This window comes from Grammomys surdaster, unplaced genomic scaffold, assembly GCF_004785775.1.
Source record: "Grammomys surdaster isolate TR1022 unplaced genomic scaffold, NIH_TR_1.0 67, whole genome shotgun sequence".
In the NCBI taxonomy this organism is placed as follows: domain Eukaryota; kingdom Metazoa; phylum Chordata; class Mammalia; order Rodentia; family Muridae; genus Grammomys; species Grammomys surdaster.
The window spans coordinates 2,158,530-2,183,344 of record NW_021604569.1 but is presented as its reverse complement, the minus strand read 5'-3'; the positions used below and the strand labels follow the sequence as shown (position 1 = coordinate 2,183,344).

Genomic DNA, 24,815 nt, shown 5'->3' with positions numbered 1-24,815 from the left:
GAAGACCAGGGTCCTTAAAGGAGAGTGCAATGTAAAGGAGCTCTCAACTGTGAAGATGATGACATACTTAGTAACGCGCATGGATCCCCTTGTTTTCAGATGTGTCCTGGACTAGTCAGTACCACTTGGACTCCGCTGTGTGGAAGGCCATGATTGTCGCCTGCTGCTTGAACACATTTCCTCTTCCGGTGCTTGGTGACTCTGGGAGACAGTACTTTACAGTCATACTAGTGGTTAAGGGATTTGGAATAAAGCTAATATTTTTTACTAGAAGTACTTAAGAATAAATCAACAGAAACTTAATTTGGATCCATCTTTTAACATGTAACCAGAAATACTGAGATGGCTCTAGTAAAAATTTTCAAAGTAGGGATTAGATTAATATTTCAAAGTCCTTACTCTGTAGATAAGTATATTTTAATTTTTCCCCACATGTACTTTGATTTACTTGGGGAAGGAGCTTTTAAAGAGGGGGTTGTTTGCTATCTCTTTAGCTACCAGAACAGCGTGCATTTGATCTCACACATCCTAGTTTTGTGGACACAGTAGCCATGCTTTCTGGAAGGACAGAGCTGGGCACCGTCAGTCCTGCTCCTGACTGAGGTTAATGACATCCTTAGACTTTGTTGTATGCTGCTTTGAATGAACCAGAGATACCTGGCCCTTTGCAGCATTAGAAAGTCCCCAAATCTCTGGAGTTTACCTCCACTTCAATACTAATTGAATGTTTTGGGGGTTACATTGTGTTACTTCATTTGAATTCATTTTGATTACACTTTGGCTTTGGAGAGGGATTTTTTTAGTAGACACTGATACATTCTGAGCTTGATAGCTGACAATTCAAAAGCGTATGTGTTATACAAGTTTTAACCAGTCAGAAGATTTTTTATGTAGCCAGTAATAGATACTTTATGTTTTGTATAAATTTTGTTTCTGCTGCAGTGTTTAGCTTTTAACTAACTCTTGCTGTCTTAAGTTCGTAACTGTTTAATGGCACACTTACAAGATATTTAGCATGTAAAAAGCAGAACTTTGGGTTTTTTGTTTTTAATGGCTTTATATTGAGGCTTACCACAAACAAGTTGAATGGCAGGCCTGGTATGCCGTATCTTGTTACATAAGACTATTGCCAGAATCTTAGTAAACATATGTTTCAAAAGTTTGTTGTCTTTGTATATGAATAACAGATTATGACATGTCAAAAAAAAGCTAACATACAATGTCAGGTAACACTGTATACAGACAACCTTTTTGAGATGAATAGAACATTTAATTTTAACCAAACCATATCGTTCCCCACTCAACTCCAGTCACATAACCCAATGGCTATATGAAAAGTATACAACTGCTTCCAATTTGCCAAGCCCATCCACCAAATATGCTATCCCATTTTATGTAATATTGAGAAAAATTTCAAGTATATTTTGCAACTTCAATAAAACTAATATATTTTTCTAAGAATTGAATAATAAAAATGAAGAATTAATTGGTATCAGGATAACATAGATTAATACATATTTATAGTTAAAACTAAAGGTTACCTCCCAAACAGAAAATCCACTCCAGGAGAGTCTTCTGGCTGCCAGACACATAGCCAAGACACATACGGTATCTGATGGCGTTGGTTACCTCACAGAGTCAAAGGCATTGGAGACCTTAATGTGACATCGTTACTGGCGTCTTGACCTCACTCAAACAAATAGATCCCTGCAGATGAAATATAATTTATAATCCTTCAGAGAATTTTCCAGCTATACCTGAAGCATCATTAAACAATAATGAAACACTAGTCTAACAGTCATCTTGTGAGACAAATTAAATCAAACCCACTGCTGCTATAAACAGAAACATAGAGCCCTATATCTGGATTGTTCACAGCCTATATCAGCCTTGAATGTTGCTGCTAACTGCCAATACTATAGATGTTTCTATACTGGTCCCATCCAATTGGAAATCTGCTATAAAGCATATAGAAACTAAAATACATTATTTACTTCAAAATTCTCCTTATTTCCCCACCTTTTGTGTAATTCTCAAAGAAACAGGATCTTTCCTTTCTCTAAGACATTAAATGCTGTCTGCTGATGTCACCCCTCATTCATCATATTCTGATTCATTGGATATTTTTATTTCTCTTGGGTACCAAAAACTTTAAACTGAAGCTTCTGCAGCAACTGGTACTTTTGAATAAACATTTCCCCCATCCATCATTTCAAAAATGATAATGGTTCAACTATATCTAGACACCTATCAAACTTCATGTTTTTGCTTCAATGTCACCTTCTTACAGGTACCTCCATCCTTTATGAAGATTTATTTCATTTTATTTTTCACAACACCCCATTCTTTTCTTTCATAGGGAAAATTTATTAGATGATGTCTTTTATTACAACAGTCATATGGTGTAAAAAAACATCATTTGCTTCATTCATCCTTCTATATCTTGCACCTGTCAGATAGTAAATAACCAAAACACTTTCATGAATGATGATTTGTTGTCACCAAATATTCTTTCTCTACTATGGTACAGTCTTCTGTTTTCCAGATCTGGCTTTATGCTTCAGTCCAGGAACTGAGATAACCATCATTTTTCTAAAGTGCACATCAAACCTTCTCACTTCTCTGCTTTCCTGGTCTCTCACCATCACCATCTTCTGCATAAACTAGCATAGGAAAATCATTCTCTTCCATGTCATTTCAAACAATTATTCTATGAAATGGTGTTATAAGAAAATATTGTGCAAACATTCTAGTTCAATTCCCCAGTAGAAGGATGTGGTTAATGACTTCATATGAAATTTGAAGAGCCCAACTAGGACTCAGGCTCACAAAAAAGTCTAAGTGACTTTCTATCAGTGACAAGAGAGTTTATGTTTACCTCAATCATAGTGAGGTATGTCACTATATAGAACAATTTATCTAGTGAAAAAGCATAGTTAGTTTAAAACAACAAACTTTATCATTTGTGCAAACCAAATGTTTCAATGTCTGTTGTCTGACCGTTGAGGATCTACATCTAAGTTTTTAAAATTAATTGGTTATTTTATTTATTTACATTTCAAATGTTGCTTCCCTTCCTGGTCTCCCCTCCACACCCCCCATCCCATCCTCTCTCCCATTTGCCTCTAAAAGGATGCTCCCCCATCCACCCACTCACTCCCACCTTACCCCTCTAGCATCCCCCCTACACTGGGACAACAAGCCTCCACAGGACCAAAGGCCTCCCCTTCCGTTGATGCCAGATGAGGCAATCCTTTGCTACATATGTAGCTGGAACTATGCATGGACTCATCCATGTATACTCTTTGGTTGGTAGTTTAGTCCCTGGGATCTCTGGGGGGCGGGGTCCAGTTAGTCAATATTGTTGTTCTACCTATGTGGTTACAAGCCCCTTCAGCTCCTTGAGTCCTTCCCCTAACTCTTCCACTGGGGTCCCTGGGCTCACTTGGCTATGAGTATCTGAATCTTTCTTAGTCAGATGCTGGCAAAGTCTCTCAGAGGACAACCATACTAGGCTCCTTTCTGGGAGCACTTCTTGACACTAGCAATAGTGTCAGCATTTGGTGTCTGCAGATGGGATGGATTCCAACGTGGGGTGGTCTCTGGATGGCCTTTCCTTCAGTCTCTGCTCCAATTTTTGTCCTTCTGTTTCCTTTAGACAGGAACAATTTTGGGTTAAAACTTTGAGATGAGTGGGTGGCATCATCCCTCAACTGGGGGCCATGCCTATATACTGGAGGTGGTCTTTTCAGGTTCTACCTCCCCTCTGTTGGGTAATTCAGCTAATGTCATCCCCATTGGGTCCTAGGAACTTTGTATCTAGGATTTTCTAGTAGTTCTCCCCATTCCCCACCCCCAAATGCTACATATTTCTGTTCAGTTTTCTGACCCTCTGGACTTCTTTCCTGTCTCTCCCCATACCTGATCCTGCCCCCCTTTCCTTCCTCCTCCTCTCTCTCTTCCAAGTCCATTCCTCCCTCTAACTCTTGTGATTGTTTTGTTCCCCCTTCTAAGTAGGATTTAAGCATCCACACTTAGTTCTTCCTTTTTGTTAAGCTTCATACAGTCTGTGAGTTGTATCTTATATCTAATTTTTTAGAAAGTATAGCAACATTTTAGTAAGTTGGAAAAGATGGAGGTCATAACACATCTCTGTGGTATGTGTGCCTATCTGCTCTCTTGACTGTTACACAATGGACAAAGGCTTTGGACTTCAATTGCTTCTGGTCTGTGCACTCACAATTGTTTATTATTGACATTTACTTACTGAGACAGTGTCTTACTGTGTAGCCTAGGCTAGCTTCAAATTTACGATCCTCCTGCCTCAGCCTCCTAAGTGCTAGAAGTCCAGTTGTGTGCTATCATGCTCACCTCATTGTTCTAAATCCCACGTATAGGAATGCATACATGCAAATACATACACACACAGTTTTTTGAATCTTTGAGTTTCATAGGTGTGGGTTCTTTACTCAATGTAAGCCATTTACAAATTACATACTGATCAAAGACTAAACATAAATAGTATAATAAAAATTAAAGAAATAACCCTAAGAACTCATTATAAAAGACAAATGACTTAATTTTAAAACAAACAAATATTTTGGGTAGTTAATTCTTAAGAAGAAATGAAAATGACCAAGAGCATATTAAGCATATGAATGTTTAACATGATCATCTCCAAATGCAAATGAAGTTACAATAAGCTAGCATTCACATTCACTAGGATGCTCATGTTGAGAAGACAGATCACAGAAAATGCTAGTAACGATGCTGAACACTGAAATTCTCACACACTGCGAGCAGAAATATATATCACAGCAGTACAGTCACTTTGAGAAAAAGTACAGGAGTTCCTCAAAAGACTATAGGTAGAGCCACCAAATGATTCTATGAATGAATTCACAGAATTCAGCCATAAGCGGTGAAAGCTCATGGCTACACACAAAATGTACACAAATATTTGTGGCAGCATTACTCAAAGTTGCTTAACATGGGGGAGAATGTGGCTACCTAACAACAGAGGAGTGGACCAAAAGTGCACCTGCATGTAGCAGAATATTGCTGGTGAGTAAAAATGAAACACAATACACTATGACAAAGATGATACTTCATAGTAAGTGAATAAAACCAGGTATAAGAATGGCATATGACATGATTTCATGTGTAAGAAATCTCTAGATTTGGCAAATCCATAAACATAAAAGTAGATCAGTAGTTACCTAGGACTAGAGAAAATGGACAGATTATAAATGGGTATAGATTTGTTTTGGAAGTAACAAAATGTTCTAAAATTAGTTATGGCTATACTTGCATTAATAAAATACTATAACCAGTTGAGGAACTGGAAAGATTTCTTTTTCTACAAGCACTTGTTGCTTTTCTAGAGAATAGAGTTCAGCCCATATCATCCACATTGGCAGCTCTGGGGGATCCAATGGCCACTTCCAGGCTCTGGGTGCTCCACCACACAGACAAATATGTAAAATAAAATAAGTAAAGTATAAAATAAAATAAAATAATAAAAACCTGTTAATTTGTGCTTCAGGAAATGTGCTTCAGAAATTACACATATCAATTACTCCTAAAGACAAATATATAAGGAGAAGCTGAGAATAAAAGCATTGTTTGAGTTTTCATAAAGGAAGAGTTAAATCCCTTTCATAAACTCATGGATGTAGGCTGTGTAGCCCATTCTCTCCCTCGCCCCCATGCACTTGAGCTTAGGGTTGCTGGTTTCTGTTACAAAATAGCAACAATTCCGACTTGGAACATGAGATCTGGTGGCAGGAGTTCAAGGCAAACTAACAACCAAATTAAAATTTGACTCTCACGTTGGAAGACAAAGTATAAAAATTCTGACAGAAAGTGAAAAGGATGAGACAATTATACAAATGGACAATCCAATCTGGAACTTGCCTAATGGTCTACCTTCAGGACAAAGAGAGTCCAGGGGAGAAGAGAAGCACAAAACAAGACTGTGGAGGGACAGACACCTTAAATGAGACAGCACTTGAACTTTTCTGATTCAGTGAAGAATGTACCTATAAGAGGGGTCCTGAAATGCTCTGTGACATGCTAGGATTCTAGAGGACACTTTCCTTCAATATTCAGGGGAATTTTATCTAACATGGAATTTTATACTTAAAAAAAATCACATTAGTAAAATGTCAGTTTAAAACCAAAAAAGAGCAAGCCATAGAATCCATAAAATTGATGGTTCACCACAAGAAAGAAAGGAATCTAAGTTTCAGCGTGCTGGTTAAGAACCTCAAAGTAGACCAAATACCAGAGAACAGAAGAGCGGATGGAACAGAGGTAGGAAGTTGCATCTACGTTGGGCAAGACCTGAAGGGAGGTCCTCTGAAGTGATGAGCTTATGGAAGGGAGCTTAGAAACCTCAAAGACTCAGAACCACATGGCACATTGCTGAACTCTCCAAGGGGCCTCATTTAAACAATGTAGCAACAAAAGCTTAGGAATTCTGATTGAGGACAAAATAATGCCTCTCTCTCTCTCTCTCTCTCTCTCTCTCTCTCTCTCTCTCTCTCTCTCTCTCTCTCTCTCTCTCTCTCTCTCTCTCTCTCCCCTTTGGCCAGTTTCTACTGTGTGGGGTTAAAATTAGCAGCTATCTGTATGGAAGAGAACCTCAGCAGATTCTAAAATCTGCTTCTACCTTGAATTTTGGATTCCCAAACCCCAGAACTGAAAGAAACACATTGGTTATTTAAAACATCAAGTAAACAAAAATACTTATTTGGGTCATATAGTTTGATTCTGAGTGCCAAATGGGCTTTCAGTACCAGAAATGGGAAGATTTCTCCACTCAGTAGTGTAGAGCCAGCCTGGGAAACAAATGCAAAGCACACTTGCTCTTTGTTTCCTGAGAACTCCCAGAGGAACTGACAGGCAAAGGACCGTTTCACACACAATCTCCCCCAGATCAAGCCTTTCCTATCAGAGAGAAAAGCAAATGAATAAATGAGCTGAGAGTCAGAGAGTGCTCTGGAAGGTTTAGCTGAGCTCCATACTCACAGAACAGGGAGTCGGGAGTTCCCTTTTGACACCAATGAAGAAAACATGAAAAGAGATTTCAGAGCTTGGCAGTGGTGGTGTACGCCTTTAATCCCAGCACTTGGGAGGCAGAGGCAGGTGGATATTTCTGAGTTCGAGGCCAGCCTGGTCTACAGAGTGAGTTCCAGGACAGCCAGGACTACACAGACACACACACACACACACACACACACACACCCGTCGAAAAAGCAAAGAGAGAGAGGGGGAGGGGGAGGAAGGGGAGAGGGAGGGAGAGGGAGAGGGAGAGGGAGAGGGAGAGGGAGAGGGAGAGGGAGAGGGAGAGGGAGAGGGAGAGGGAGAGGGAGAGGGAGAGGGATTTCAGTAGGAATCTTAACAATGCCACAGAATTGAGGAACGCAGTATATAAGATAGTACTGGCAATCAAGTCTCCACCTTCACAATAAAAATTTTAACAGCGATTATTAAAATGGAAAATCAAGAAATCATAGTACACTGTAAATGTAAACAGCCAAAGACATAGATAAAAACAGCCATGGGAACTGCAAATGGAATATTAGGCTGGAGGGGGTGAGGGTGGGTGCCTCCTGCCACTGTGATAGGAAGGCTTTAGATAACATGCTTTAAAAATTTACAGGAGGCTGGATACCACGAAACTGCTGATACCTGACCGTCACTGGCATTGAGAAATGACAGTATCATATATAGCTATATACATAGTTCAACCTATGTTTTAACAGAAAATCAATTTGCAATAATTTTAAATTCTTTAAAGAATGGAAAGGGTTCTTTATATTTGAGGTACCTCCTTTCCCTTTTTCTCTAATCTGATTTTCGTCCCTCCCTGGCCCTCCTTATCTGTACTCATGCATCTGGCTTATCTGGTGCTGCCATACCTTTGTAATCACCTGTGGCCATCTTCCCTGCAAAGCCTCTACACTTGAGGTAAAGGCTCTGCTAATGGTGGCCTCTAGAAACGTTGGTTTCATGGTGTGGATCCTCAGTACTTTTAGAATAAACAAACAGCATAGTTCATCCTGACAGGCTGTGATAGTCTCTTAAGGTTTAGGGTTATTATCTTCCTGTTCTAGGACTCAGCATCGCCATCAAGCTTGCCATTTTTCAATTTGCAGAATCCAGTCTCTTCTTTCTTTTGCTTATTGCCCCCCTCTCTTTCTCTCTCTTCCTCCCTCCCTCCTTCCCTCCTTCCCTCCCACTCCCTCACAAGGGAGACTATTTTCTTTTATATATGGAGTTCCGTCTCCAGCTGTGGTCTTCACTAACCATATGCAGGCTATCTGTATTTGTCCCCTTTTGGAGAACTGGAGGCTAAGCAGCTTAGCATCTCTGTGATGAGACTCTACAAGATAACCTCAGTATAACCATCCTTTATTATATGCAAATTAAACAGATAAGTTTATCTTCTTTTCTTGGAAGTCTGGGGCCAAGGTTCTGTGGCTCATAAGTATACCTCAGAAATACCTCCACTTCAGTGAAGCCAGGGTCACTCTCATCTTCACCTTCCCATTAGAACCAAACCTAAAGTAGCAACTGTGCAATTACCTTAAAATTAAACAGGGTCACAGAGTTATTCAGAAATGCCTGTCTCCATGAAGGTGTCTATGGGGGTCCACAACACAAACTATGAAATATTGAAGCCAAACAAAAGAGCAGCACCAACAATACAACTCTCTAAGTCAAACCAGCCAAAAGCAGAGATGCCCAATCTGGCCCTGCATCACTGCCCAGCAGCCCTCATGTTATGTTCAGCCCAAAGGACATGTAACCTAAGTGAGGGCCATCCTGGTGATGGAAGAACCAAAGGCACATCTGTCACTCAGCTAGAGAGCATGAGTGAATCTTTCTCACCGAGACCCCACTTTTCATCTGTGTCATGAGAGTGCAAATGTCTTGAAAGTTGTAAGATTTTAAGTAAATACTGAAGGTTTCTGTAGATGTCTAATGTCTGACCAAATGTCAAAGAAAAATATCACATAAATATTGCATACTAGGGTTGAAATGATAACTTCAGTACTAAGCAAACATTACATCTCTTCCTTTGTTCTCTTCTGCTTCACATTCAAGTTCTTTTCCCTTGCAATTAAACCCTTTATTTTTTATCTATTGTTCTGCTTCACCAGTAGATGGCACCCTACTACAACTTTCAATTGCTTTCTGTCTACACACTCATTTCAATCTACAAAATAATTAGCCAAAATAGATAGATAGATAGATAGATAGATAGATACATACATACATACATACATACATACATACATACATACATATATAGTTAAGAGAATTCAATTTTACATACAGGAAACTATAAAGTTATTCAAATTGTTAAATTTTAGGGATTTTTAGAGCCTAGAGCAGTGTATAAATACTGTATGTACACTGCTCCTACCATGCTCTCTTCCCCTCTCAAATTCCTTTCATGCCTTCCTCCAAAATTTATTGTTTCTTCTTTATTATTGCATACATACATATGTGTGTATACTCACATGAATGTATATACAACTTACTGAGTCCATGTAATGTTGCTTATGTTGTACATGAGTCCAGGGCCACTTAGGACATCCTATGCAGGACACTGTCCCTGGAAGAAAGTAATTCTCCTTTTCTCAGCAGTCACTGACCATCAGTAACTCTTTACCTAGGGATGAGACCATATGGAATTTCTCCTGCCCAGAATGGCATGTCAATTGTTGTGACTGTACTAGTCTTGTTCTGGCTACCATATTATTGAGATTTCATGCATACATTTTCCCTGCAGTGCATATGGGACACTATCTAGCAACAAGTATCCTGGAGTTTTTAAATTTATTTTTAATTATGTTTGCCCTGTGAGTGAGTGTGTGTGTGTGTGTGTGTGTGTGTGTGTGTGTGTGTGTATCATGTGGTGTATGTACCTAAGGAATCCATTGGTGTTAGAGCTGAAAGCAGTTTGGAGCCATTAGAAACAGTTCCCCTGGCAGAACAGCAAGAAGACTTCTGAGCTGCCTCCAGTCCAAGAGGGATTTCATATGAAAATGTTGGAGTGTTGTTAGAACCAGATGCTGCCTTCTGAGTGTTGAATCTTTGAGGTTACAGATGATCCAAATGATGTTACATGGCTCTATTTAATAAGCATTTAGGAAGTCACTTTCTGTAAAATAAATCCAAGATCACTGAGGAAAAACAGTCTTGGTGTCTCACTTTTGGCCGTCCTTCCATGGTTTCATCATCTTCCTCAATAATCTTCACATTCAACAAAGTATCTCAGGCTGCCAAGATAGCTGACCAGGTGAAAGTACTTGCTGTCCAAACTTCACAACCTTAGGTTGATGAATTTAGTTACTCATTAAACCAACCTTATGGGGTTGCTATGATTATTGCTTTCACAAGGTTCTCTCATCTCTTGTTATATGCTACAAACTAGAAAAACAAATACTTATGTTTCAGATATATCCACATTATGTTGTAAATCAACTGAGTCTGTAGAGACCTGAAAGAGAACTCAGACTCAGCTCAGGCAGGTCCATGGGAGCAAGAGTGTAGACAGAATCTCTTGTGCACTGTGTAAAAGCATACACATGTCAATAAAATTCTGATTGGATAATGAGCTGAGGCAGTATTAGATGGTGGAACATCCAGTAGAGAGAGAGGAATTTAGAATTTGAATGTGTGTGGTGGTCTGGGGGCATGATTCTCCCAGACACAGAGTAAGACAATCACATGAAAACTGAGGACCAGGTGACCAGCGAGCTATCAGGACTTAGAATAGAGTAAATGGGATATGTAAGTTATGAGCTAGTCAGGGAACAGACCAAGCTTATGGCCTAAGCATTTATTCATAAATATAATTAAGTCATGGAGTCTTTATTTCAGGAAACTTATGTGCAGGTGGGAAAGCCCACAGTTATACGAGGGAGGTTGTTTATCCTCTGTAAGACAAATCTCACTCTGAAGTTCCAAACCTGGGCCTTTGGAAGTTTAACAGTAACAGAATGTGATCCAAATTGGATCACAGAAGAGAAAGAATACAGTTATTTTCATGTCTATACACAATAAAAAAAAGTGGCTGTCTGTAGCAATTTGCCAAGGCCTAGGGAGCTTCTGAGTATGTGGAGCCAGGAAGGGAAAGGGAAAGTGGGATGAGCTAACCTATCTTACAAAGGCGCTGGAGTTACTACAGATTACCAGGGAATCCAGGAATCTGCAAGACAGGCTCTTGGTTCACTGGTACTCATACCCTCCACAACACTGAACTAGGTAAATATAGCTATGAGGATCTACATTCTTCTGAAGAGCTTCCCAATTGAGCTAAGTACAAAGAATAGAAAGCCCTGCTTCACACCAATAACAAGTAAAACTGGACTGTGAGTGGTGGCTCATACCTAGAACACCAGTACTTGAGATGCTGAGGCAAGAGGATACCTGTGAATGTGAGGCTTCCTGGCCAACCTAGACTACAGAAAAAGATCATGTTTCAAAAAGAAAAACCAAAGAAGAAAGTAGAGTGGAGAGAAAATATAGTAAGTTCCCTTTGTCTATGCAGTATACATTTCAGAACTCCTGGAACATGCCTAAACTACAGAGAGTATCAAACCTTACATATACTATGATTTTTCTCTACACACATAACTGTAATGATGTTTGTTTATGAATTTGGTGAAATAAGAGGTTCACAGTAAGAAATAATAATGACAGAATCAGTAGTAACAACATACAGTAATAAAATCACCAGCGTCATTACAATTACACTCTGGAGTCACTATGGCTATAAGCTATTGTAAACAGGCAGCTTTTGTGGAAATTTACCAGCCTGAGTAGTCATAGACCTTGTAAATAGGTAGCCTTGGCAGACAATACCAACTTAGATAAGGACAAGTGAATCATAGGCAGAGTCATAGTGACCTGTCTTCTAAACCTTCACCCAGCCAATACCCTGTTCTAAAAGATATCTGTACTCCCCCTGAACACCCACTCTCTGGTGTCACCCCCTCCCCCACATCCTGCCCTTTTGTGGTTATAACCCCTGTGTGAATAAGTAAAAATTACGATTTGATTTTTAAAAAAAAGAAAAAACAAACAGAAAAATAAAGATTACATAAACACAATCAGAATGACACCATCACAGTCAGTCTAAGGTTGCTTAAACACTCTAATATCTACTAAGTGGGCACATGATGTGTAACTGAAGATAAGCTGGGCAAAGAGATGATTCACATCTCAAGAGATAGAGTATGGGATGACTCCATTACTAGTTTCTCATGCTCTAATATGTTTTCTCTAAACTCTCTTAAAACTTGGCCTTTAATTGTGCAGTCAATCCCCACTTTTAGCTCCTACAAATGTGGAGCTTAAAATATGCTTTTATGACAAAATTTTAGGTACAAGCTGTCTTAGATTGTTCTATAAGATCCAGAGGTCACCTGTCAGCTCTAAAAGGAATTTACAGCCCTCAACTTGACCCCATAAAAATTTAAGACACTTTTTGTACCAGAAATCCAGCCTTGCATTTTAGGAGACATAAACTTAGTACTAACTCTTCAACTACTTGGATATTAGTTCTTCTAGATTAAACTGGGAATGACCCTTGCTCTTACTGACCTCCACCAAAACAAATTTTAAAAACCCATGGTAAGGGATATAGTGATGGCAAAAAGCCCTTTTTATAAACCAATGCCCTTGACTGTGTTCAAAACAGGACCTGTGATTTCAAACACAGCAACAAAATCATTGACAACAGGACTGAGGCTGTAGCTTGATGACAAAATACATACTGAGCATATATCCAGCTCTTGGTTCAACCCCCGGTATCAAGAACAAGGCAAAACAAAAGCAAACGATGCAGACTTGAGCAAGCAAAACACTCAGAAAATTTTAAGTAAATATACTGAACTGTTGGTTTGTTGTTGTTGTGGTGGTGGTGGTGGTGATGGTGGTGGTGGTGGTTGCTGTTGGATAGGGCTGGCTCTAGCCAGGTAATTAGGTAGGCTAGCTGAAGATCTTCACCTAACCCTCTTCTCTAAATCTAGGATTCTAGTGTCATCCCCAGTTCTGTAGCAGAACACCTGCAGTGAGCTCCATTCCTTTCTGACCCTCATCCCAATGAGTCACCTAGACACTCTCCTCCAACCTTGCTTCTCCACAGTCATCACATTATGCCAGCCCACAACTCCAGCAGGCGTTCCTGGAAACATGCTGGCCTAACAGACCTGAGAAGCAGGTAACCTAATCCTCACCTCTCCGTGGTCTCCACCAAATCGTTAGGTCTCACCCCATCTCTGCATCAAACCACATTCTGAGCCTTCCCCTCCTCTCTGCTCCGGATCATGCAATTTAAGCAGATCTTCTTCAACATTCTTCCCCATTTATTCTGTTAGCATAGCCCCCAACTACATCAGTGCTCCCTGGGAATCCACCAGCCAAGCCTATCAGTAAAGTAGGCAGGCCATCTTCAGATGTTTACACGCCCCCCCCCCCACCACACATCCACCTCCTAGTCTCAGCCCCAGTTTTATATAAGACGACCTGTTGTAGCCTCTCTTCGCTCTCTGCTCCCATTCCAAGGGTTTAAGCCGATCCTGGTGGAATATTCTGCTTCATTTCCTTTCATGGATCCCCTTATCCTCACTCTTCCAGCCCATATACATTGCTAAGTGTCAATCCCCAATGACTTGAAACACATTTTACCTAGAACATCCAGTACCCTCACCTATCAGGATCTCAAAAGAATTTCCTACCAGGAAACACACAGCCACCACACATGGCAAGAAAAACCAAGGAACAAAATATTTACCCAACAAATAAAAACAAGATATAGGCACCTAAAATTACAATCTTCTCAAACCCAGATACCTACACTCCAGTGTAAAAACACAGAAACAGCCAGGAAAATATGTCTCCACTAGAACCCAGCAGCACTCCCACAGTAGTCCTTAAGTATTGCATAACATCACAAAGACCTTAAGATAGCCATTATGAATATAATAGATCTCTTTAAAGAAGAAATTTCTTAAAGAAAACAAACATACACTGGAAGGAAATGAATAAAACTTTTCAAGACTTGATAGTGAAAATAGAATCAATTAAAAAAAAAACCAAACTGAGGTAAATGTAGAAATAAAAGTTTTAGAAACTTGAACAGGATCTTCAGAGGCAAGTCTCACCAACAGAATGTAAGATATAAAAGAAATCAAATCCCAAGCATCTAAGACACGATAGAAGAAATGGATACTTTCATCAAAGAAAATGTTAAATCTAAAAAACTTTTGGCACAAAACATCAAGGAAATCTGGGATACTGTGAAAGACCAAACCTAAGAATAATAAGTAATAGGGAAAAAAAGAGAGAAGAAATGCAGATCAAGACACAAAAAAGTAGTTTCAACAAAGTCATGTATGAAAATTTCCCTAAAAAAGAAGATGCCTATCAAGGTACACAAAATGTACAGAACACCAAATAAACTGGGCCAGAAAACAAAGTCCCCTCACCACACAGTAATCAAGACACTAAATATAATAAACAAAGAAAGAATATTAAATGCTATGCGAGAAAAATACCAAGTAACATATAAGGGGAGACCTGTCTGAATTCCCCTTGACGTCTCACTGGAGGTCTAAAAGTCAGAGGGGCTTGGACATATGCTTCAAACTCTTAAGAGACCAAAGGTGCCAGCCCAGACTACTATAATCATTAGTTCAATTACTATAATAGAGAAATGCAACAATAAGATTCTGTGATAAAACCAACTTTAAGCAATATTTATGTACAAATCCAGCTCTACAGAAGACTCTAGAAGGAAAATTTCATCCTAAAGAGTTTAAACACACTAAAGGAAACACAAAGAATGAATAATCCCAGAGCAGCAAATCAACAGGGGAAACACACACACCAACACATATGCTCATGGGTGCCACAAAAGCAAAAAACAGAAATCAACAAATACTGCTAATTGATATCTCTCAACATCAGTAGTCTCAAATCCCCAATAGATAACATAGACTAACAAGATGGATGTAAAAGCAGAATCCATTCTTCTGCTGATTCCAAAAAACCCACCTTAACCTCCAGGCTAGACATCAGCTCAAGGGTCAAAGGATGGAAAATATAGTCTAAGTAAATGACCTAAGGGACAAGCTAATATAGCCATTTTAATATCTGACTTTAAAGTAGACTTGGAGGTTCCTTCTCTTGCAATGTCAGTTAAGGGCCTTTCCTTTTAAATTTTTTTATCTTTATTATTTCTATATTTTATTATATGCACACACACACACACACACGCATGCACACATGCACAGATAGATACTGTCTAAAATTGCTTCTCAGACAAGAATTCTATTCAATTATTTATATTAGAGCCTGTCAGGTACAGCATCAAGATACTACAAATAAACCCTATTTGGTATAATTTTATTAACTATACCTTTATTAATCCTCAACAGAAAACAGACATGGTGGAGAAATCACTGTCTAGAAAACTGCTAAACTGTAACTAGTAGAAGTGAGCCACATATTTATTTTGTAGTGACAATGAAGCTTTGTCTTTGTTCAGCATCTTACCTGGAAACATCTTAGTCAGCACTGAGAATCCCTGGAGTCTGGTTCTGTTCTATGTTACGAGTCTACGGTTCAGAAAACGCTTCTCAAGACTAAGGGCTCTTGTCCAGGCAATGAGAACAGCTTTCTGATTAAATATTCTATATATTCTCTGGTGCCTGCTTCGTTTACTCTGCCTCCCAAATTTTATTTGTATACTTCTGGAAAAAAATTGATTCAATCTTTTAAAAAAGAAAGCATATCTGCTTAACCCAACTCAAAAGAAACACCCATCGCCCTAGTTATTTTTAACAGTCATGAGATCCACTAATGAACACTGAACTGCAGAGATTAAGTTGAGGAAATCACTCCCCACATCATGTTTTACCCATTGAGCATGGAGGAATTTGTGATGGTGTTGGCTTTCCTGGTGCCTAATGGCTGACTAAGTTGAAACAGTGACTGTCAGATGCTAGAAGAGGCATGATTTATGCTAGGGATATTTTTGGCCTCTGATATACCCAGCTTTACAGAGAAGAAGTCAAGTCTGTGACAATAGTCAGTTTCTAATAATGAAATTACTTTCTGGTTAGCAGCCAGTCTATGAACTGGTTCCAGTCTTTTCACTTTCCCATGCTCCTGGACAGGTGAGCACACAGATTTTCATTGTGTTTGTTCCACTGACAGCATTCATTCCATTCCTATTTATCCTTCCCTGATCTTACTGATGTTGCCACTGAAACCATGGAAATAAACAATAACATCAGTGAAGAGCCAGCTGCCAGGCCTCATGATGTACTCCCCAACCTGGCCCTCTCCAAAACAGTGACTCAGAACTTTCTGGTTACCCACGGAGGAAACACATTTCTAATCCATAACCCAACTGCCATTGCTCTCAGTAGAAAGTACAAAATGGTCATAAGTGAATGGAAATTGTGGGCTGATGTGTGACCTAAATTCATAATCCTGTCTACTCAAAGAATAAAAAAAAGTACTAGAAGAGAGTGGAATGGATTTGTTTTAACAAACAGAGCGTGTATATGTCAGAAGCCAAACTGTGTCAACCTGCACATCTTAGAAATGGTTACAACTTCACTATGGTGTTCTGGTAACTATGTGTTTGCCTGACTATTTTAGCATAGGGATACTTCAATACATTAGCCAAATCTAAAACACTGGTATGGATCACCATGCAGGGCCTTCTGACTTCCTTCAAACTTGGGCTTTCTCCATAATCTGTCCCTCGTAGGTCCAGGAATATTACATTTTCACATTTGTAATTGCCTCTGAGTTCAGCTCCCTCCTGTCCTCAGTGTTGTCCTGATGCCACTGACAACACGCTTGTCAGCACCTCCTCAGATCCCATCTGCACCCTAGCTGATGCTTAGTTCAGTATTGGCTCCTAAATGGGGCTTCAGGTAATGTGCCATCAGAGGGGTTTTCAGTGGTGTACATGAACATGGAGAGAAAGTCTCTACAAGAACTCAGAAAGAGGTTTCCAAAGGACTGGAATTGACCTCTCTGGATACTGTGTAATATTTTTCATCTCACTTCCCTCTGTATCCTATATTTATCACGTGTCTAGTATCTCCTAATTGCAACCACAACCCTGAAGCTGCCATCAATATTGTTAGCTACTCTACCAAAGGCCCCCCATTTTATTCTCTTTCCTAACAGCTCTCCTCAGGACGATGTATTGATCAATAAGAACCATGCAGAAATTAGGTTATGACTTTCTTCAACTCAAAGACAAGACACTTAAAGAGATGATTAGTTTCCTTCATGAAAGAATCAGATCCAGGAGCTGAAGTAACATCTTCAGAAATCTGTCTTCATTTCTCAGCTATGTACAGTGTCCTGCCACTGGAACCCCTCACCAGTGAGCTGAAGCATAAAGATCACAAACTTAGGGCCTGGCATACATAAAAAGACCCTGATCCAAAACAAAAAAAATCTCTGAACATATAATCTACCATATATGAAACACAGTGAAGATCCAGAAGAAGATCCAGAAAGATGGGGAAAATGTTGCATTGTTCTAGCTCAGGTTAATCAAAATGTCTTTTCTATGTGGAGGTATGAAGAGAAAATCAACCACTAGAATTAATATAGCCTTAGGCTTATACATCTAGGGTTTACACAGACCCCTACCTAGGCCTTTAGGATGGCAGGTACTGGTTAATGCTGTTAGACAAGAAAATAGTGCAATATTGACCAGTGATGACAGACTGAAAAACTGTAACAGGTTCAAGCTTTGCATAGAGCCACAAATTAATCTTATAAATCAATTCCTGCAATCCAAACTCAGAAACTGAATCTTAAAGGAAGATCACACATATTCATCTTTATGCAGGCTGCTTTCAGACATAGTCCAGATGAGTTTATTGCTACTGTTCTGCATAGGCTGGACCATGCCTTCCTTTTTAGAATACTATACATAAGCTTTCAAGCACAGGCTAAATCATACCTATTCTTTAGGTTGGTTTAGCCCTGCCCAGGTCTTGTGCTAGATGAGTGCCATTCTAGTTATGATGTGAGACACTGTCACACTCATAACTGTCATCTTAGAGAACAGGACATTCAGAAAATGGATAAATCGTGATAAAGTAAAATATGTTCAAATGAGTAATGTATCAACAACTGGAATGGAAGGCTAATGGGTATGGGACACAATGGAGAGCAGAAGGATACAGACACAGGGACTCAGCGCTTTCCCACTTGGTGGGCCCACAATAGTGTCAATGAACCCCAGGGGCTCCTGGAAGGACAGTGTGAAAGCAAATCTGATGGATCTTAGCACCAGGCTCTTGACTACTATTGTAAGGTAGATTATATGATTCAATTTCTTACCATACACAAATATGAAAGAGCTCATTTAAAATAATACTATATGTACTAAAACTCTATTCAGATAGCAATAATCCAAGACAATTACATCATAATTGGAAGAGACCATAGCAAGTAGTTTGATCTGTGTGTACTAGCCACTTACACCAGTTGCCTGTGTGCATATTCAATTTTAACTATTTATAAGAGTATTTTATTTTAAATTTTATATTGAATTATGCTGTTTTATTTTCTTAGTTTCTCTTCCCTTTTCCATGTCTAAGTAACCACTGTAATAGCTTGTTCTTTATCATTCTATACCTTTATGCTCATCTAAATTTACATAAACATATGCTTAAGTCTACAAAGAAGGAGAAGATTTTGTTGTTAATGCATATGAAATTATTATTTTATACATATTTCTTGACATACTGTCTCTCTCACTGAACAATCATCTGTGGAAATCCTTCCTTTTTGTTGTTGTTGTTGTTATTGTTGTTGTTAATGTATACAAAATTATTATATACTATGTATTTCTTGACATACTATTTTTCTCACTGAACAATCATCTGTGGAAATCCCTCCTGTTAAACTAGCATGACATGAATCCATTCTTCAGTAAAACCACATTATAGTCCATGATACAGACCTGCCACGATTTGTTCAATAATTTCTTGCCAACAATATATTTTCATTTTGGTGAGGAATGTTATCTGTAATTAGTTGTTTTGTTTCACAATTACAAACAACATAGCAACAATCAGTTTTGTACACAAGCCCTTAGCTAGAGCTAATTTTATTCCCAAATATGAAATGACTAAATGAAAGAATATACACATTTTAAAATTTAAAACCATTGGGTTGTCATTTTGAAAATGTAATTTGTATTTTCATAAGTAATGATTAAGTTGTGGGCACGGTTACTAAATGTGCTGCATAGCTCCTAACGATTAGTACTGTGATTCTTACACATTCTATTCATCTTACACATATTTTTATAGAGGGTCTTTATGATATACACAAGTGGTTTTCCATCATTTTTTATTGGTGTTCCCTTCCAAATAAATAAATAAATAAATAGAAACAATAAAATGATTCCTAATGATGCCCTGCTATACTCATTGCTAGGTGGACTAGTCCATTGGTCATCAGAGAGGTTGCCTTTGGAATCTGATGGAAACAGATTCAGATACCCACAGCCAGAGATTAGTTGGAGAGAGAAAGCTCATGTTGGAGCGCTCTCTCTCTCTCTCTCTCTCTCTCTCTCTCTCTCTCTCTCTCTCCCTCAACCCCCGCCTTGGAGCCCAGGGAAGAGGGAGAGGAGGAATTGTGGGAGCCAGAGAGATCAAGGAGGACACTGGGAGAGCACAGCCCTCAGAATTAACTAAGCAGAGCTCATAGGGTCTCATGGAGACTGGCAATGAAGGAGACTATATGTGTTTGTGCCTGCGGGTTCCAAAGCCGGACGAGGGATAGTAGAACACTGTCCCTACCCTGGACAGCTCTCAGTGAGCACTGCAGGATGGGGCCACTCCTTACTCAAATTAGGCTTGGTCCTACTCTTTAATGGGGAGATGGAAGGGTGAAGCTGGTGGGGAAGGGAGGTGGAGGGGAGAATCTGGTCAGGGAGAACTGGGAGGAGTGGAGGGAGGTGAAGCTGTGGTTGTGATGTGTTGTATAAAAGGAGAATAATTTTTAAAAATCATAATAGTAATCTTGAATATTGTTTGTGGTGATGGCAATTTTGTTTTTGTTTTTTTCTATGAACTGCCCACTAATAGTCTTTGGCTGTTTTTCTATTGCCTTGTTTTTAAATTAGAAGTCTGTTCAGGAAGCTAGCCTAAGATGGCCACAAGTCCAGTGCTACACAGGCCTGGAGGGGCAGACTATGCCCATGATGAACCCTAGCCAGCACCATATGCACAAGTGGGGTATAGCACTCCTGAGACCACTCCTGAAATGACCCCAGACACTCAGAGACCCCAGATGCCACTAAAGAGGAGCAAGCAAATAGTTAAAAAAATGAAGAGAAAAAAGAAATGGAAGGATGTGGCCACAATGAAGAGAGGCAGAACTGGAGACTCCAGGGTAGTGAGGAGAGCAGCCTGATGTGAGGAGTTGGTGATGTCACTTGGGACTATGATGCAGTCCTGGCCTGTACTGCCACTCATCTAGGTTCATGGTCCTGCAGCAACGGGGTCTGTTACCAGGCCAGGCAGACTTCTATGGTCTGGGCTGCCACCCAGGGACTAGTGGATAACTGAGGGCTATGCAAAACTGGCCCCACCCCTCACCTGGGAATCAAGGAGAGCTGTCCCTCAGGGCATGAAAGCAAGAAAGTAGACCCTTCCTCTAGCCAGCTGTTGTACTTCAGAGAGTGGCCCTGCACGTTACAGGAGTTGTGGGTAAGCCAGTACCAAGGATAGCTGGTCCTACCACTGTCTTCAGTGTGGTAGCATGGACAAGGGAGAAATACCATCCTCCCCCATTCCCACCTATGACAGGTGGGAGACCTAGCCATTGTGTCACGAGAGCAGTAGCGCTGTCTCTGCTCCTCACTAGCTAAAACACTTATGTGAGCAGACCCTGAACCTTACCTGGACAGAACAGTAAAGCTGATCATTGTGGCAGGGGCAAGCTGACACCGCCACGTTTCCTTGTGGTGACACTAGTGAAGGAAAGATGACTCCCTCCTTTTCCCCTATCACCTAGCTGGTCCTAAAGTCACCAGAGTGGGAGATCTGGTCCTGTTCCTCACCTGCTACAGCATTCAGGAGAGTAGGCCCTTCACCTCACCTGGGCAGTGTAGTATAGCTGGTCCAACTTGTGGGAACTGTGGGTGAGCTGGTTCTGAGCTTGTGAGTATGAAAGAGCCAGCCCTGCCGCTTTGTCTTTGAAAGACACCCTCCTCCCCTCCTTTATCCCTTGTCATCTATGGCAGGGAGGTGAACTGGCCCCAGGGTCATGAGTGAGAGAGCTGGCCCTGTCCCTCACTGTCTACATCACTCAGGAAGCAGGTCCTGTACCTCATCTGGGCAGCAGGATAGAGCTGGCACTGGCGGTAGAGGATTCTAGTGAGCTGGCCCTGAAGGCATGAGGGCTGGAGAGCCAGCAGGCTGACCTGCTCAGAGACTTCTCAGGCCCAGATCCAGGGCTTTGAATTGGCCCAGCACAACATCTACTCCATAGATGAACTGCTGGTGCTATGAAGGGTCCAGTCCTACAGATACAAAATTACAGGATCTCCATAACACAAGGCAACAACAGGACTCCAAAAGGAGTCCTAGTGAGGGTCCAGTAGCCAGAAGCCAGAACTCTCTACCAGATCAAGTCATTACAGTGAACATTTGCAAGCAAGTAAGTGTAGACAAAAGGGTATACTATGGGACACACTGACACACTACAACTTCCATGAGGAGATTTTTTTTTCTCTGATGTGAGGGAGAATATTGACAGCTCCAGCACTGCCACAGTACCGAGCTCGGGCGTAGGCCTGGGGGATTAAAGGAAGGCACAGACTTGGGTCATATGCTCTGAGAGAATGTCAAAGCTTTTACTGAGCAGGTTCAATATATACACCAAGCCGAGGAAGGAAAAACACAAACAGGAACTCAACTGGGGGCAATGGGATGTCAAGTGTAAATTCCCTTCCTGGGGCACCATGCCTACATCAGGATGTTTTGATCTTAGAAAAACTGCAGAATGTTACTTAGTAGACAGCAGCACACAGAAAGTCTCAGCCAGGGCATGGCCGCCCTTTGGGGTCCTACAGGTATAAGGGTAGAAACTAGGTCCAAGGGGAGGGAGAGATGAGTGGGATTGGTGTATATGATGTGAAAGAAACAACAAAAGGTTTACAAAAAATAGTCCACTAGCGCCACCTTTACATTATAAATACTTTCTCTATAACAGATTATTTGATTCAAAATTCAAAGATCAAAAATAGAACATGGGTCAGTGAGTTCAGTGGATATGATCCTTGCCACCAAGCCTGAGAAAATGAGTTTAGTCTGAAGAACCAAAATATGCAGTTGTCCTCTGATGTCCTACATACACACTGTGGCACGTAGCCATGAGCATCCATACACACAGAGAGAGACATATAAACAAAATAATGTAAAATGTTTATAAAAGATAGATAAGAACAGTAGAAAATAAAAGATATAGAATTTTTATCATTCATTAAACTTAAAAATTTAAATAGATATGTGTGTATACATATATACATGTATACTAATCATACATATCCATGTATGATTAGTGTTTAAATATGTCCCTTAAGAGTTACATGTTGAAACTAACTCCTAATATAATTGGGGAGTGAGTTAAAATAGGCTCATAGGTATAATTTGAATACTTGGTCTCCAGTTGGTGGAACTGTTCTCATGCACTTCCATCTTTCTCTTAGAAAGGAACTGTAGTATCAAAGGTCCAGGGATTTAGAAACTAAGAGGCAGCTTGGGTAAGGCCTGCAGTACAGTGAAAAGAACATTTGTCAAACTTATCCATTATAGCATGATATCCAACATTCCACAGAAATTTTAAAATTCTTCCTAGTAAAGTGGAGACAGGCAGCAGAATCTTCTTGTTGCAAACTCAGAAACAGTTCTGTATATTTTGTCCTTATGATATGGGAATCAACAGTGATTTAGCTCAGTATTTATTATGTGGCAAGTCTTGGCCAATATTGTTAACCTTCCACCCCATGTATTGTCCTCTTGTAATGGTAATCACACAAGTTTGTAATGTAGTGATTACCACACCAATTCCTTGAGAAGCCAAGGCTCAGGAAGGTTAAGCAGATTTCCCACATTCATACAGCTGGGTACATCAATGTAAGGGTAAATTGCAAACAAGATTCTTATTTTCAGGCCATTCTTTCCTCCATACCCATTAGAAACTCGGCACATAGGATAGGACACTAATTAAAAAGAGCATCCCCTTCGGCTCCTTCAGTCCTTCCCCTAACTCTTCCATTGCAGTCCGCAGGCTCTGTCTTATGGTTAGCTGTATCTTTGGAGGGCCGGGAAGGGGGACAACATTAGAAATGTAAACAAATAAAATAACCCTAAAAAGAGCATCCCACAAAGTTGTATTCATAATATGACCCAAGCTATTTTAAAATAGCATGTGGTTTGAAAATTGATTCAAAAACCACTAATAGATCACCTAGTTTGGGGAGACTGTAATAACCATGATAATAATAGATAAAATCAAAGTGCTTACTACATGGTGGGTATACTGTTAGGGACTTTACATAAAATTCCTTATTAAGTCCTCAGTACAACAACTCAAATCCATACAATTATTTTTTGAGAAGAGAAAAATGATAAAATAATTTGTCCAAATTCCAAAGGTTGTTAGTTCTAGACTCACACTGAAATTCAATATCCAAAGACTTCTCATATAACAATAATTTTCTAGAGTTTCTCATGAGTAAGTGAATGTGTACTTATATTTTAATCAGATTAAAAAGTAAATATTAAAATTAAATAAGACCTGACCTTCCTACACTATGTGACTATGCAGCAAAACATGAGAACCTGATACAACCCAGCAGTGGATCCATGAAAAGGTTGAGGTGGGCTGTAAGGCCTTTTATTCTTAATCAGGACAAGTGTCTTCAGGGCCACACTGTCCTGCAGTCACCTTCTCCAGGCAGAAGAAGCATACTTCTCCATCATGGCCTTCAAGGCACCAGACCAGAAATATGACCACTGTTGGACAGACCTGACCTCCTCTGTTTTTTCAGAGACACTGATTTCCTATCTCTTTCAGTTCCACCCCCTTCTGGTTACCTACAATGATCACCTGCAAATGGCGTTCTAAGAATGATACGCAAAGCCATAAAACTCACAGTTACCATTTCAAAACTGAAGGCAAGGCTGCCAGCATAGTTTACAGTTGACCAGCTGGTGTGCTCCTACCTATCTCCTAAGTCCAGGACCATACACTGACAGAGGCCTGGATCCTCTTGGCTCTGTGGATTTCCACATTCATGCGTGTGTTCCATTAGCAGATACTGGGCTGGGTTTCCCCTAGTCACTCTGCTCCTGGCTCCCTCTTGACCATGCCAAAGGTCACATGTTCTGCTGAGCTCACTGGACTGTCCAGATAAACTTGATACTGCCCTTCAGACCAAGCAACACTGATAGCTGAACCTCGGAGCCCTGCTGCCAAAACACTGGTATACAATTGTGTGGCCTTCCACTTTCTTCTTCTGAAGGTCTCCCTGGTCCATCTGGATCCCATGTGTGGCAGGCTGGGTGGAGAAGTATACAGAACAAGGGAAGCCTAAGTAAATTAAAAATCTTCCACAGATTTTATTCCTTGATGACTAGAACCTCCCTTGGGCTTACTTCAGTGAAGCTATAGTGTATACACAGTCCTCTAAGAAACTTCCTTAGAACAGTATGTTGTCATTTGAGAAGCCA

The 24,815-nt window shown here is 40.1% G+C and overlaps 1 long non-coding RNA gene across 1 annotated transcript; it reads right to left on the bottom strand.

The window, feature by feature from the left end:
• Nucleotides 1-88: 88 nt before the first annotated feature.
• Nucleotides 89-24,331, bottom strand: LOC114629030. The gene is made up of 3 exons (XR_003712590.1): nt 24,245-24,331; nt 1,542-1,707; nt 89-201 (listed from the first exon to the last, which is right to left on the bottom strand). It is a non-coding gene; the product is annotated as an uncharacterized LOC114629030 (long non-coding RNA).
• Between the last annotated feature and the right edge of the window lie 484 nt (nt 24,332-24,815).